At 38.1% G+C, this 15,138-nt stretch overlaps 1 protein-coding gene and 1 long non-coding RNA gene across 14 annotated transcripts in view; one reads left to right on the top strand and one right to left on the bottom strand.

Moving 5' to 3' along the window:
* Khc-73 (Kinesin heavy chain 73) overlaps positions 1-15,138 on the top strand; it is a 213,525-nt gene that overhangs the window by 50,037 nt on the left and 148,350 nt on the right. The window lies entirely within an intron of this gene.
* On the bottom strand, positions 5,193-8,995 carry LOC138403108 (uncharacterized). 2 transcript variants are annotated; one of them, XR_011237398.1, is made up of 3 exons: positions 6,531-8,995; positions 5,445-5,581; positions 5,193-5,355 (listed from the first exon to the last, which is right to left on the bottom strand). It is a non-coding gene; the product is annotated as an uncharacterized lncRNA (long non-coding RNA). The 2 variants fall into 2 exon arrangements; XR_011237397.1 differs by having other exon boundaries at positions 5,193-5,581.

Genomic DNA, 15,138 nt, shown 5'->3' on the forward strand with positions numbered 1-15,138 from the left:
TACCCTGTAGGTTTCTTGACTGACTGACAGACAGACAACAAAGTGATCCTATAAGGGTTCCGTTTTTCCTTTTGAGGTACGGAACCCTAAAAATGAATAGGAGATAGGAGATAATATGATGAAATTATATTAAAGGTCTAAGTTTTACACTCCGCAATCGAAAAGTAGTTAGATGAATATCTTGATCTTGATCTCAAAGTGCACAGCAGCACTTTAGATGCCTGTTGGCTGTTATATTAAATCTTTAAATACTCATTTCTACCTTAAGGTAAGTGTAATAAATTTAAGTTAACAGAACTATGTCGAAGTCAGTGTGATTTATGTTTAAAAAAAAAACATGTACAACACTCATTACTTAATTTATAATATAGTTTTTTAAGAATTCAAATTGTCTACTAACAAGTTGAACCCTAGTTGCTTTAAATAAGGATTTATTTTTTTATTAGTAGTTCAAGTACCGGTGCACGTATGAGTTACTTGTAACAGTTGTTGATACCATCCCGCGGGCGGCTTTGCTCGGGTGTATTTTTTTATAATATTAGTGAGTCTACGTTATGGAGAAAACCTTCTTGAAAATTTTCAAGTTAGAACTACTTCGAGCTAGCTATACCTTGTTAATAATTATGTCAGTCAGACAAATTCTGAGCACAACGTAATTTTAGAGTATTGGCATGCTCTTCTTACTAATGTAATATGAGGACAGACACAGTTTGGCAGTTCTAAATTTAATTTTTAGATGGTAAAACCCGTGATTTTAGCGCGCAGTCGCGAACCTACTGTTTAAATTTGAGAATCGGGGCCAATGGCCCCGATTCTCTAGTCTCTCTCTAAACTAAATTTAGAGTATCTGTATCCTTTTCTTTTTACTAATGCTAAAAAAGGAACGGAACATGACTTTCACATTTAAAGACTCTAAATTTTAGTGTACAATACAAATTTAAACAGTAGGTTCGCGAGTGCGTGCTAAAATCACGGGTTTTACCATCTAAAAATTAAATTTAGAAATGTCAAACTGCTTCTGTCCTTTTCATATTACAATAGTAAGAAGAGGGTGCGAATACGCTAAAATTAGGTTGTGCTTAGAATCGGTGCCAATTTCTTCTTATAATTACTTACTATAACGATATATTTTAATAAAAATTGTTAATACATTGGTAGGTACATTTTGGGTGAATTAGAGAGAACAAAATATAATATCATATTGCTAGGATTTGATGAACTTTCTATTTAGTATAAATATATACCTACCTATCTAAATATTCGCAAATAATCTTTGAAGAACGCGTTGCTTCTGGTTCATTTGTTACGTACTTGAGTCATGATAATATCTGTGAACTGTGATAATATTATGCAACATCCGATACAATATTTGTTGCTAAATCTACACCGGTCCATGTGGGAGGTACTGAAAGTGAGTATGCAACTAATAAAGTAAGCAAAACTCGTAAATCGATGTTACTTTGATACTTTAGCTGACTGGCAAGACCAGCTTTACAGAGAAATTGAGGGTTGTATTACTGAGAACAAGATCAAACAGCGTGCTTATAATACTTGAAGGTCTGTTGAATACAGTAAACGTAGAGAAAAAGAAGTGCTATAGTCATACAAACCGGTTTTAATATCTGTGTGTATGGGGATGGCGTTATATACGAGAAGTTAAGTCGCGCTGTCGTAGGTACACTTTAATCTGTGGAATACGATTCTAATTATAAGTCCCGCAAATTGCTAATGCGCGTGGCCTTCATTTTAGTGACGTCAACACTAGGCTGAAGTTTGGAGCTGATGGTATATTTTTATTTCGTCTGACGTCAAAATGACGTCTTTCGATGTTAATGAGACATGGTTCCATGAGCAATTTGCGGGACTGATTGGTACACATTCTAACGATCGCCGTCGATTGAGTTCCCGGGCGACTAATCGACCGTGCGTAATGGGTCTTATTCTATTACTCCAGTCGCACAGTAGCCGCTCACTTTTTGAACTTTCAAGTCGCCGCTTACGAATCCATCCAAAATAAAATCTTATCTCCATCCAAATTGAACGTGGAACCTCATACTTGATAGACAAACAGTTTACAAGCAACAAAGATTGTCCCAGTATCATATCTCTTTTACTTTCGTCTGGCTGTATCACAACCAATCATGCGTGAACTTGGACACAAGATCAAATATTATCTCAGCTGAAGAAATTTCGAAACATGTCAATATTGCTTTGCTTTCGGATCCAATAAGCGAGTAGGTACTGTCTCGGTGTCCGACTGAAGTAAGTCTCCGTATTCATGAGATATTGGATTTCAATGGAGGATCAAAGTCCCTTGTCCCATTTGGAAAAGATATTGCTTGACATCGAATCTGTTTTCGTTGCAGTTTCTAAACGTTTCCAAAGGACGTTTTAAATTCTTTGCGTATTTTTTATGGAACTTTTAACTACTGACGTTAACGTTTTCCGCATCGTGCTATTAAAACTTCGCAAGCCTAATATTATAAATGCGAAAGTGTGTCTGTCTGTCCGTCTGTCTGCTAGCTTTTCACAGCCCATCCTTTAAAACGATTTTGGTGAAATTTGGTACAAAGATAGCTTGCATCCCGGGGAAGGACATAGGCATTTTTTATCCCGGAAAATTAAAAAGTTGCCACGGGAATTTAAAAAATTGAAACTCACGCGGACGAAGTCGCGGGCATCACCTAGTTAATTTTTTTTTGTCGTTCTACATTGTTTTCATTTTCGTGTTTCGAAAGCATAACCTGCTCTCGCTTTATATTATGTACAAGAGTTAAAAAACGAGTACAGCTAAAGCGTTTCATGTAGACACCATCTTCATTCGCAAGCTTAACTACTAGACCAAGTTCTAGCATTACTTATTTATAAAACTAAAAGTATATAAAGTTTTTTATAAACAAGTAAACATTCAAATATATATATGTGAACCTAATTATATGATAGATGAGTCTCGTTGTTTACTTTTCAATTCTTATAATAACTCCAGCTATAATTCATAAATATTACCTACCACTTGCTTTACTGTGTTATTATCTACTGCAATAAAACAGCAATTCACTTAGCGACCTCACATATTTTATCCAGCTGTTATTTAATGCAAATGTTCGCATATTTCCACTAAATTGCATTTGCATTCACAGTTAGTGGCTAAGTCATTGCAACTGTTTCATTATCATAAATACGAGTGAAAGAACGCAGTCTGCTCCGTTGGCGTTGGCTCTCTGCAAGCTCGGCCCACGCACTAAACGTTGAGTCAACGATCCTTCTCTGAATCATTATGTCGTTGACACCCCACACTATAGTACGCGACAGGTCGAGATGACAATCGGGGTGGGGACGCCCTGCACACACGCTCATCCCCCGCGCTATCCCGGTGCGAGCGGGCGCGGATGACGTGCGGGTGTGGTGGGTGTCCCCCCCGCCTCAGACCCCGATTGCCATCTCGACCTGTCCCGTACTGTAACACCTCGCTATTTAAGGTACATTTTCATTGAAACAGAGAAAAGCAGGCGGTGCTGCGTATAATAGTAGCAATTTGATTATTTTGATTTAAAATCATTATATTTTGCCTTCATTCCGCTTAGGAGTGTTAGAAGAGAAGATGTAGCACCAAGTTGCATTAAGTGGAGTAGCATTGAGTAGATGTAACCGCATGTGTATAGGCGATGCATCATGCAATACAGTTCTTCCCAGTTCTATATCCGCCTATACATTTGTTTGCGCGCTGAGTGCTGACACGCTCGCCGTGCCACCCGGCGCACTGCTACCCATACATTTCTATATTATATCACTATCGCGTTAAGGTGACGCTGGATGCACGTCCGAACTGCTCGGCCCACGTGGGTAACCTGTATGCTATTTCACCTAACATTGTGATAGAAAGAAATAGACTCAGTGATGAGCAGTGTAGCGAGTGCATGCGCTCACACTAGCGTCCGGATATATTGATGATGGCACACAGATAGTTGGACAGATGTCACCGATGAATTTTTGTAAATATATGATTTATGAAGGAACTACTTATTTCAATTATTATTGTATAAGATTTTATGGAAGAGCGGGGTCGCCTGCCACGAGTACTCGTAGCAATACTAAAACAGTTACTGGGATGGTCCCAATTACTACGCACTATGTGAAATTGTTTTACCTACTGAAATAAATATTTTTTAATTTTTTTTTGAATGATAATGATTACCTACTTATCTTTTGATGAATACTATAAAATCTCACTTACATACATACCTATTAGGTAACTACTGCCTCAGCGTGTATAAACAACTCGTATATATTATAGAAATCCATACTTCTATGAAGTGTCTGTCTGTAATTTCGAAATAACTACCGCAAGCTCATAATATTGTTATTTGAACTGTACCATAACAGCTGAATCAAACGTTTTTAAAAACTGTCTGTCTGTCTGTCTGTTTGAACGGGCTAATCTTCGGAACGGCAGAACCTATTTTGACGGGACTTTTACAGACAAGTAGAGGATTAACAAAGGATACTTTTTTAACCGACTTTTAAAAAAGGAGTTGTGTTTTTCTACCTATGTACACAGAAATCTCCGAGATTTCTGAACCGATTTGCGTATTTTTTTAATTGATAAAGAAACTTTGCAACATTGTCCTATATAAAATGTCATTTTATATAGGACACACAGGATTTCAACTCCTCAATCCTGATGCTGCAGGGGACATGACCACCAAAACTTATGGGATTTTGAAACTGTCGGTTATAAATTGATATTGGAGGTAGGTACCTATATCTACCAAGTAAAGACTTTATCATTGAACTCGAAGACCCACTTCTCGACCCTGATGCTGTACCTAAGGAATTGCATTGCTAAATCGTGGTGATCCCACGGAATTTTAAATGAATCATCGCCCACGCCCGTTCGGTACCCTCATTCCGCACATTGTTTTGATTAGTCAGTCCACCAATCACAACAAAGCATTCTCCCCTGTCCCCCGCCAACATTTTACGATTTTGTTTTCATGTAAAACCTTGTATATGCGTACTCTAGGAGTTGAATTCTCTGTGCTGGCGGATTACCTATTAGGAACACATGATTACACATTCGTTTGTCTGTGAAAATAACTTTTGTTGCCTACACTTATCTATTAGTAGCGACTAAAAACTATATATACTATCTACTTGTGTATACAAAAGTCAAAATAAATTCCACTTTGATCTCAAAAATGAAAATTTTATTTTTATAAGTAGGAAGTAGGTACAATTCAATTTCCCTCTAAAAGCCCACTACACACATAAACACAATATGTATCATTTTCTGTTTCAACAGTCACATTAGATGTATCATTCGACGCAGAACTATTGAAGCTCTCCATTTCATTTCTGGAATTAATAAACATACAATCAACATAATTATATTGTGAGTATTATCTATATAGAATGTATGCAAAAAACATAGCATAACAACTTACAAGTATGGGATGGTAGACCTTTCAATATTTAGTACAGAATTGAATGTTGCAGTATCATGTTGGATTTCAGTGGTACGTATATTGGGCATATTCATTTTATTTTCCTTGTTTTCTTCTAAAAGGAATGTCTTGAGTCACTAAAATACAACATAATTCAGCATTGACAAATCTGACAACAAATAGTAAATCTCTATATTATATAAAAATGAATCGCTGAATGTGTTGCTGATCGCAAATCTCGAGAACAGCTGCACCGATTTCGCTAATTCTTTTTGATAATATTCCTTGAAGTACGGGGATGGTTCTTATGGAGAGAATTTTTTTAAAAAAGTCCTGAAAAAGAATCGACTGTAGGCGGTGCGAAGTTCGTCGGGGCAGCTAGTAACATAATAATTATATTATCCTAATCCTAATCTAAATATTTAAAAGAAAAAGGTGACTGACTGACTGACTGACTGACTGACTGACTGACTGACTGACTGACTGACTGACTGATCTATCAACGCACAGCTCAAAATACTGGACGGATCGTGCTGAAATTTGGCATGCAGATAGCTATTATGACGCAGGCATCCACTAAGAAGGGATTTTTGAAAATTCAACTCTGGAGGGGGTGAAATAGGGGTTCGAAATTTTGTGTAGCCCACGCGGACGAAGTCGCGAGCATAAGCTAGTCTATAATATAAAAATGAATCACTAAATGTCATCGCAAATCTCGAGAACAGCTGAACCGATTTCGCTAATTCTTTTTTTAAATTAGGTATTCCTTGAAGTACGAGGATGGTTCTTACCGAGAGAAAAATTTAAAAAATTTGAATCGACTGTTAGGCCGTAGGCGGAACGAAGTTCGCCAGGGCAGCTAGTGGAATTATAAATGTGAAAGTGTAGATGTTTGGATGTTTGTTACTCAATCACGCAAAAAAGGCTGAACGGATTTGAATGAAATTTAGAATTCTTAACTGGATTAACACATAGGCTACTTTTTATCCCGGAAAATCAAAGAGTTCCCGCGGGATTTTGAAAAATGTGAAATCCACGCGGACGAAGTCGCGGGCATTAGCTAGTATCTAAATAATATCAACTTACAAACACAGTGTCAAATTTTCAGAAGCTGGCTCTAAATGGTACGGTGTGATAGCATCATAATCTAATTCAATTCGATTTTTTGCTTTGTCGTTTCCTTGTCAAAGAAAATCCTGTGATCCACTAAAATAGAAGTATAATATATAAGTATTTATTGAAAATAAATAAATGTCATCATCAAATTCACCATCCTGGAGAACCTTGAAAACGACACTCGCGTCTATTTTTTATAAAAAGTGCTGGCCCGCCATCTTAGATTAAAAAATTAATGTCATTATCAAAACCAGCATCCTGGAAACCCTGAAAACGACACCCATTTCTATTTTTTGTGAAAAGTGCATGTCTGCTATTTTGGATTTGAAAATAAATGTCATTATCAAATTCAGCATCCCGGAAAAGTACATATTCAGTCAAATAAAATTCCCCTCGAGTCACATTGTTACTCACGTCGGGTGTGACTCACAGGAATAACCCCGAAAAAGTAATGGCATTATCATCACAAGATAATATTATGGTTTGGAAAGATTCTGATGAATTTTAATAGATCTCCTCTTTGCAAGGGATTTGCTTTTGCGAGTCTAAACCGTTTCTTTTTCCTCTTCCGCCAATCCATTTTTGTTTCTGTTACATGAAAACTCAAGTATATAATTAAATTGTCTAAGCACACAATATGACCTACATACTTATATTTGAAATGAAATGAAATGAAATGAAATGAAATGAAATGAAATGAAATGAAATGAAATGAAATGAAATGAAATGAAAATCTTTTTGAAAATGTATTTGTGTATTTGTAACTAGATGATACACGCGACTTCGTCCGCGAGGATATAGTGGTTTTTTAATCCCGCGAGAACTCTTTCAAAAGCGATCACTATTTCAAATTTCAGCCAAATCCGTCTTGTACTTTTTGCGTGAAAGGGTAACAAACCTATACACACACACACGCAGATACAAAATTTCGCCTTTATAATATAAGTGTGATTTGACAACCCTGACTTTCGGAATTCGGATAAGTCCAAATTATATTTTATTACTAGTTGATGCCCCCAACTTCGTCCGCGTGGAATTAGGTTTTTAAAAATCCCGTGGGAACTCTTTGATTTTCCGGGATAAAAAGTAGCCTATGTGTTAATTTAGGGTATACCCTAAATTAACACTTTTATCTATCTCCATTCCCAATTTCATCCAAAACCGTTCAGCCGTTTTTGTGTGATTGAGTAACAAACATCCAAACATCCACACACACACATCACTACACCTATTATAAATGTGAAAGTGTGTTTGTTTGTTGGTTCGTTGGTTTGTCCTTCAATCACGTCGCAACAGAGCAACGGATCGAAGTGATTTTTTGCATGGGTATGGTTGACCTGGAGAGTGACATAGGCTACTTTTTATCCCGGAAAATCAAAGAGTTTCCACGGGATTTTAAAAATCTAATTCCACGCGTACGAAGTCGCGGGCATCACCTCATCATCATCATGATCAACCCATCGCCGGCTCACTACAGAGCAGGGGTCTCCTCTCAGAGTGAGAAGGGTTTTGGCCATAGTCTACCACGCTGGCCATGTGCGGATTGGTAGAATTCACACACCTTTGAGAACATTATGGAGAACTCGGCATGCAGGTTTCCTCACGATGTTTTCCTTTACCGTTAAAGCAAGTGATATTTAATTAATTAAAACGCGTATAACTCCGAAAAGTTAGAGGTGCGTGCCCGGGATCGAACCCCCCGACCTCCGTTTAGAAGGCGGACGTCCTAACCACTAGGCTATCATAGCTTCACCTAGTTTGTAATATTAGTAGGATATATGTAAACTACTACCACCAGCTGTCGATACGATGCATTCTAAAATAAATCGACCGACCGACCGACAGACCGACCGGCCAAGTACGAGTCAGACTCGCGCCCCGAGGTTTCCGTACTACAATAGTAAAATGTTTATCTCTAAATCTCTGTTTAGAGATAAGCATTTACAATGTAACTTAATTTATTACTACTATGTAACTAGAATTTCGGTACATATAAAAATGAATCGCTAAATGTGTTGCTGATCGCAAATCTCGAGAACAGCTGAACCGATTTCGCTAATTCTTTTTTTATAATATTCCTTGAAGTACGAATATGGTTCTTACGTAGAGAATTTTTTTAAAAAAATCCTGAAAAAGAATCGACTGTTAGGCGGTACGAAGTTCGCCGGGGCAGCTAGTGAAAAATAAAAATAAATAAATAGGTAAATAGTATTTTTTGACATTTTGCATGATAAATCAAAAACTATTTAGTATGCACTAGATGATGCCCGTAACTTCGTCCGCGTGGATTTAGGTTTTTTAAAAATCCCGTGGGAACTTTGATTTTCCGAGATCAAAAGTCAAAGTCAAATGATTTGTTCAAAATAGGTAATAAATTACTCTTTTCGATTGTCAGTTGTTGGATTTGTAAAATATAGTGGTGATAATTATTTCGCAAACGCTACAAGGGTTCCAAACGTGCCCAAGACTGAGAAGAGCCCACAGCTAACTCAGCCGGGTATTCTTTTTATTATCACCACTTTACAAAATCATAAATTAAACTTATTAGAACTATCACAAAGCCGAGCAACTCATTCCCAAGCTTGCTTATCATTTAAATAATCCTTTACAATGTAATAGGATTTTTTAATTAGTTTACGTTTTATGAAAACTTTGAACTTATGACAGTCACTTTTTTTTTTAATTTATTTATGTTTTTATATACGTACAATAAATTTTCAAAAATATATTGATTATGCACTGTCATAATTTTAACTTCTCTAAATTTAGTTCTCAGCGACTCTCGTGGTCCCATACTATATATGGCTCGAACAGCCCTTTTCTGCAGCACAAAAATAGAATTTATATCAGCAGCATTACCCCATAATAATTCCGTGGTGCCATCTGAATCAGGGTTTCTACTGAAAACCAGCGCTGTATGTTTTTGTACTTGTGCAAGACAATATGCATTTATGCTGAGTAGGGACCTTTTTTTTGGGTTGTGCCACACATGACATACTTTATTCCGGCGCTTCTTCTACTTGAGGTTTTTTGACTTTATTACTCAAGTATAAGAGGCGCTGGGATAACCTAACCAGTTGGTAACTGGTAATGTGTGGTACAGCTTTAAAAAATAAACGTTTTTTCTTTTCTTTCTTTTTCTTTTCTAATAATATGCCATATGACATAATGCTGTGAAAGTAACTAAAATATACTAGTCTCGCCGTTTCTATGTCTGTCAACTGGCGAATCTTTTTTACCGCATTTGCAGCAGAACTGTCTGTTCGATAAGTTATTTATATGAGAGCCCCATTGAAGTTTCGCATCTAACGTTATTTCCAGAAAAATAGCGGTATCCACTAAATCTTATTTATCATAAAAGTAGCCTATGTTCTTCCCCGGGATGCAAGCTATTTTTGTACCAAATTTCATCAAAATTGGTTAAATGGATGAGCTGTGAAAAGCTAGCAGACAGACAGACTACGCGTACTAGTACGCGTTGCGTACTTTATTTGTAAGACGGACAGACAGACAGACAACAAACTGATCCTATAAGGGTTCCTTTTTCCTTTTGAGGTACGGAATCCTAATGATCTCTCTTTTTGCACTGCATTTAACCTGAATCCAAGAATTTCCGATCCGAAATAGTCGTAAGCAAGACTGTATCGTCACCTACCACCAGGTGAGATTGCAGTCAAGGGCTAACTTGTATCTGAATCAATATTATTATTATTATTTTATTACTTATAATAAAACTGTAACAGGTGAAATTCTGTACATTGAAGATATTTTGAAATTTTTTTTTCGAGGGCACTCTATAATCGATACTGAACCCAAAACTGGAATTTTTTTCATTTTTGTCTGTCTGTCTGTCTGTCTGTCTGTCTGTATCACGGCCGCGCATCACGCTGAAACTACTGAATGGATTCCAATGAAACTTGGTACGATTTGACGTCATACTATGAGGATATAGGATATAGGATACTTTTTATCCCGAAATTCAGCATGGTTCCCTTAGGAGAGGGGTTGAAAGTTAAAATGTATACTGAGCTGTAATTCATTAACGCGTAGTCCGATTTCATTCATTCTTTTTTGTTAGAAACCATACATGTTAAAACTTCAAGTTCCAACTTCTCAACCATCATCATAATAATGACGGGTAGCTTTTGTACTTTTGGATTTCAATCAGCTGTTTCAGGAATAGTTGATGTTGAATTGATATTAAAGGTACGCTTAGAATAAACTATCTCTGGTTTAGGTACCAAGCAACGACTTCATAATTCAACTCGATATCCCAACTCTTCAACCCTGATGATGCAGGGTATTGCACTCCTAAGCCACTGTTGATTGTGAGATAATATTGTAGATGCCAAACATATATACCATTATTGAACTTTAAGTTCCAACTCTTCAATACTGATGCTGCAGGGTACTGCACTCCTATTCTATGGGTTTTAGGAACTGTTGTTGGTGAATTAATATTGTACCATTTACTATTGTACCAAACCACGACTACATGGTTGAACTCCGTTCACAAAAATCCACGCACTCCATCGAAATCCTATTCTATTCCAAACTTATTCGCCAGCGTGACAGGAGTGGAGAAGGCGGATAGGGACGTGTGAGGGGTGCAACGGATCAACGTGATTTTTTCCATCATCATCAGCCTGCGGTCGTCCACTGTTGGACATAGGCTTTCCCTAAAGAGCGCCACCACACCCGGTCCTCAGCCTTCCTCACCTAGCCACTTCCCGCCAGCCTCTGTATATCGTCGGTCCATCGTGCTGGAAGGCGTCCCACACTACGCTTACATATACCTACGCGGTCTCCACTCAAGAACTTTCCGGCTCCAACGGCCATCACCTCTACGACAGGCATGACCTGCCTTCTTTTATCCCAGAAAATAAAAGAGTTCCCACGGGCTTTTGAAAACCTACATCCACGCGGACGAAGTCGCGGGCGTCAGCTAGTAAATAAATAAAAAAGTACTATTTGTACGAAGCGTTGCGTACTTTATTTGTAAGACGGACAGACAGACAGACAGACAGACAGACAGATAGACGGACAGACAGACAGACGGACAGACCGACAGACGAACAGACGGACAGACGGACGGGCAGACGGACCGATGGACGGACCGACAGACGCATGGACGGACGGACGGACTGACGGACGGACGGACGGACGGACGGACGGACGGACAGACGGACGGACGGACAGACGGACCGACAGACAGAGGGTTCCGTTTTTTCCTTCTGAGGTACGGAACCCTAAAAATACAAAGAAATACCACCAGGTAGGTACCTACCTACCTATATTATTATACATATACAGGTGCCTTTTTAGGGTTCCGTACTTTATAAGGAAAAAAGGGACCCTTAGGATCACTTCGTTGTCTGTCTGTCTGTCCGTCTCTCCGTCTGTGTCCGTATCTGTCACACAAACCTATAGGATACTTCCCGTTGACCCAGAATCATGAAATTTAGTAGGTACGTAGGTCTTAGAGCACAAGTAAAGGAATAAATCCGAAAACCATAGATTTGTGATTACAACTTACAAAAAAAAATTAAAGTGTGTTAATGAAAAAATAATTAGTATTTTCAATTTTCAATGTATGATAAGTATACCAAGTGGGGTATTATATGAAAGGGCTTTACTTGTGTATTCTAAAACACATTTTTATTTATTTTTATGCATAATAGTTTTTGATTTATGGAGCAAAATGTCAAAAAAATACCTGAGTACGGAACCCTTGGTGCGCGAGCAACTCGCACTTGGCCGGTTTTTTAAAATTAGATAAAATAAATAACTAAACAAAGTTACTTACCTATTGTACTAGGACCACACGAGTAGATATCCCTACTAGGACCTCAACAACAAAGTCAGGTCAATAAACCAATGAATAAAATTGGTGTCCAAATTTCAAATTCCAGAGGTCAATGTACAAAATGCAATAAGTATTTGAAGGACTTATTGACTCTGCTCTGCTCAATCTTCTACACATTTGCATAGCCACTGAATAAAAATTAATTTTATAAAATCATTACGACTTTTGTTTTTGAAAACATATTAATAACAACAGTTGTCGTCATAGAAACCACAATATTACACGCGCAGCCGCGCGCCGCTGGGCTGGCCCTTCCCTCCGCCACCCGCGCGGTGTCTAATGTTTTGGGGTGAGAAGCATGATGATTTTAGCCGAAATCTAGCGCTTGAAAAGGGTTGAACAGTAGTTTGGGAAAAGTATTTTTGAGAAAAAACTACTGAATTTAGGTTTGCAAAGTAAAGTTATTTCAACTAATGAATAAATAAACTATGTCTAATGATAATTTTTTTTAGAATTTTCCTATTCCTAATCTTATTTATTTACGCCCAAAGTTGACATAAATTTAGTGTTAAAATAGGAATCTTTTGAGGCTCGTAACTTTTAAATCAATATTTTTTTCAATGTTTTAGATATCATTGAACCTAGATAATGACGAGATAAATCGATATAATTCTTAGTTTTGTGCGTACAATATCGAATATTGTTGTATTTTCCCTCCTACGTTTGTATGAAGAAAGCACCGAACTGAGCTGCCTTAATGTCATCAACATATCGCGTATAACCAACAGTGCGCGACTGTGAGACAAGACCGATCACAAGAATCGAACGTGTGAAGAGAGCTTGAGTCCCGGCTTGCAACTCGTCGCGCCCCGCCCTCCCTCTTGCGAATGTGTAAATGCACCTTTAAATTCGTGGGTGGGAGTCGGGAGGGTAGGTCGGTGAAAGACACCCAACCAACTGTGAAAAGTCACAGTTCCGCTTTCCATCTCTCCGATATTGTATATTGTATAGAAGCAGGCGTTACTTTGCAGAAGTCCATGATATACAATGAACCAAAAGCTTAATTTGCTATAATCCGCTGAAACAGGTCGAATCTGTATGGTGCAACATGCAGCATGCGAAATGCACCGCCCGCCGCCCACTGCTAAACATGCAGGAAGAAGCAGCCACCAAACAAGCAATACGCACAACCACCACGTAGCACCACACAAATCCCAAACACACTCGACGCACGTTTCGCCCCGACACCTGAGCATCCTCAGGAGATGTAGACCTTACAATGCACAATTGCGAAGTCTCTCCGATAGTCTCGCTGCAATGAAACCGCACTCTATTACTCGTAGAATTACCGTGTGCCTCTCTCATTGCGAACTGCAATTTTCTAGTTGACCTCGTTGTTTGTAAACATTTCAAAGCGCAGCAGTACTACAGTGACACATGTGTGCAGCAATTTTCGCGGCGTTTGATGTTACAAGCGCAATAAAGTTATTGTTCTCGAGATAGATTGAACTACGCCATGTGCTACAGATTTTCCTTTCATTCGAGGTTACTTCCAACTTGAGAGTAACCTTCGTTAACAACTGTTCCTTTGTTTCGCGCACAACAAGACCTTGTTTTGCGATATCAGTAGGTATGTATACGAACACCGATATATACGAGTATATTATCTCATTTCCGAATAACGATAAAGAAGCGAACGCGTGAATGCAAGATTGGCTCAATTGTGATTGAATTGTATTCTGTAACTTTTTCTATTTATTTTGACGGAGCGTGAATAGAGAAATGGACCTAATTTCGATTCGGTTGGAACGAGCAACACCTTTTGTGTACAACTGTAAGGGATTCGTTTTGTAGAGTTTCTTCAGGGTTTCGGTAAAAAAGGGTCTAATTTCGCCGCGTTTGCACGTACGATTTCGAGATGTAATTTTTTGAGTTAAGGCTTGGGCACATTCAACGCGCGACAGATCGTTTTCATCGCGGTTTCTAGAACTTGTACCTATTACTTTTTGTTTTTAGTCGACACTGTATAGCTTACATCGTATGCGAAAAAAGTAAAGAACAGAAATGAATGGAGGAAAATCGAAGACCCACAATTGGTTGTAGCACCTACGAAAGTAAGTAGTAGGAACTGTATGACGACCGACTGTGTAGCGCATGTGCTTCTTTGCCCTGCAGTGTGTCGTACCTACAATCATGATATTATGTACATAAAAAGAACTAACTAGATACGTTACATTCGTATCTAAAGTGAAGACTTAAAACTACGACTCTTACCTGAAAGAAAAAGAGAGTGCTCTACAAATGTGACCTACATTTGTAGAGCACTCTCTTTTCCTCTCGTGCATTTTATATCTTATGTCTTAATCATTACCGGTCACGAATTTATACGCCGTGTAAACTAAAAGGTAACATGTCAATGGCATAATGCCACTGCGTATAATACAGTTCCTTGTATTACAAATTATACGCGCATGTTCAGTGTCACCGTCGCGCCTCGCTGCGCTCACACTTTGTGTGGGCCTTTACTCATAGAAACGTAAAGAGCAATTCTCGTTTCTCGTTCACCCGTACGCTATGATTGTGAATGGTTTCACCTTCACCTATTTGTATACAAACCTCTATTAACTAGGGGCACTTTCTCCCTCCTATTGATTAAATAAGTCTTCTTAAGAGCTTTATGTACGTGGACTGTAGAGTACTTAAAGTATTTCTTTATTAGCACCTTTTTATTTCTATTTATGTACTTAAATGTTGTATTACTTTGTTTTCCTC

The sequence above is a fragment of the Maniola hyperantus genome, chromosome 2 (assembly GCF_902806685.2).
Source record: "Maniola hyperantus chromosome 2, iAphHyp1.2, whole genome shotgun sequence".
NCBI lineage: Eukaryota > Metazoa > Arthropoda > Insecta > Lepidoptera > Nymphalidae > Maniola > Maniola hyperantus.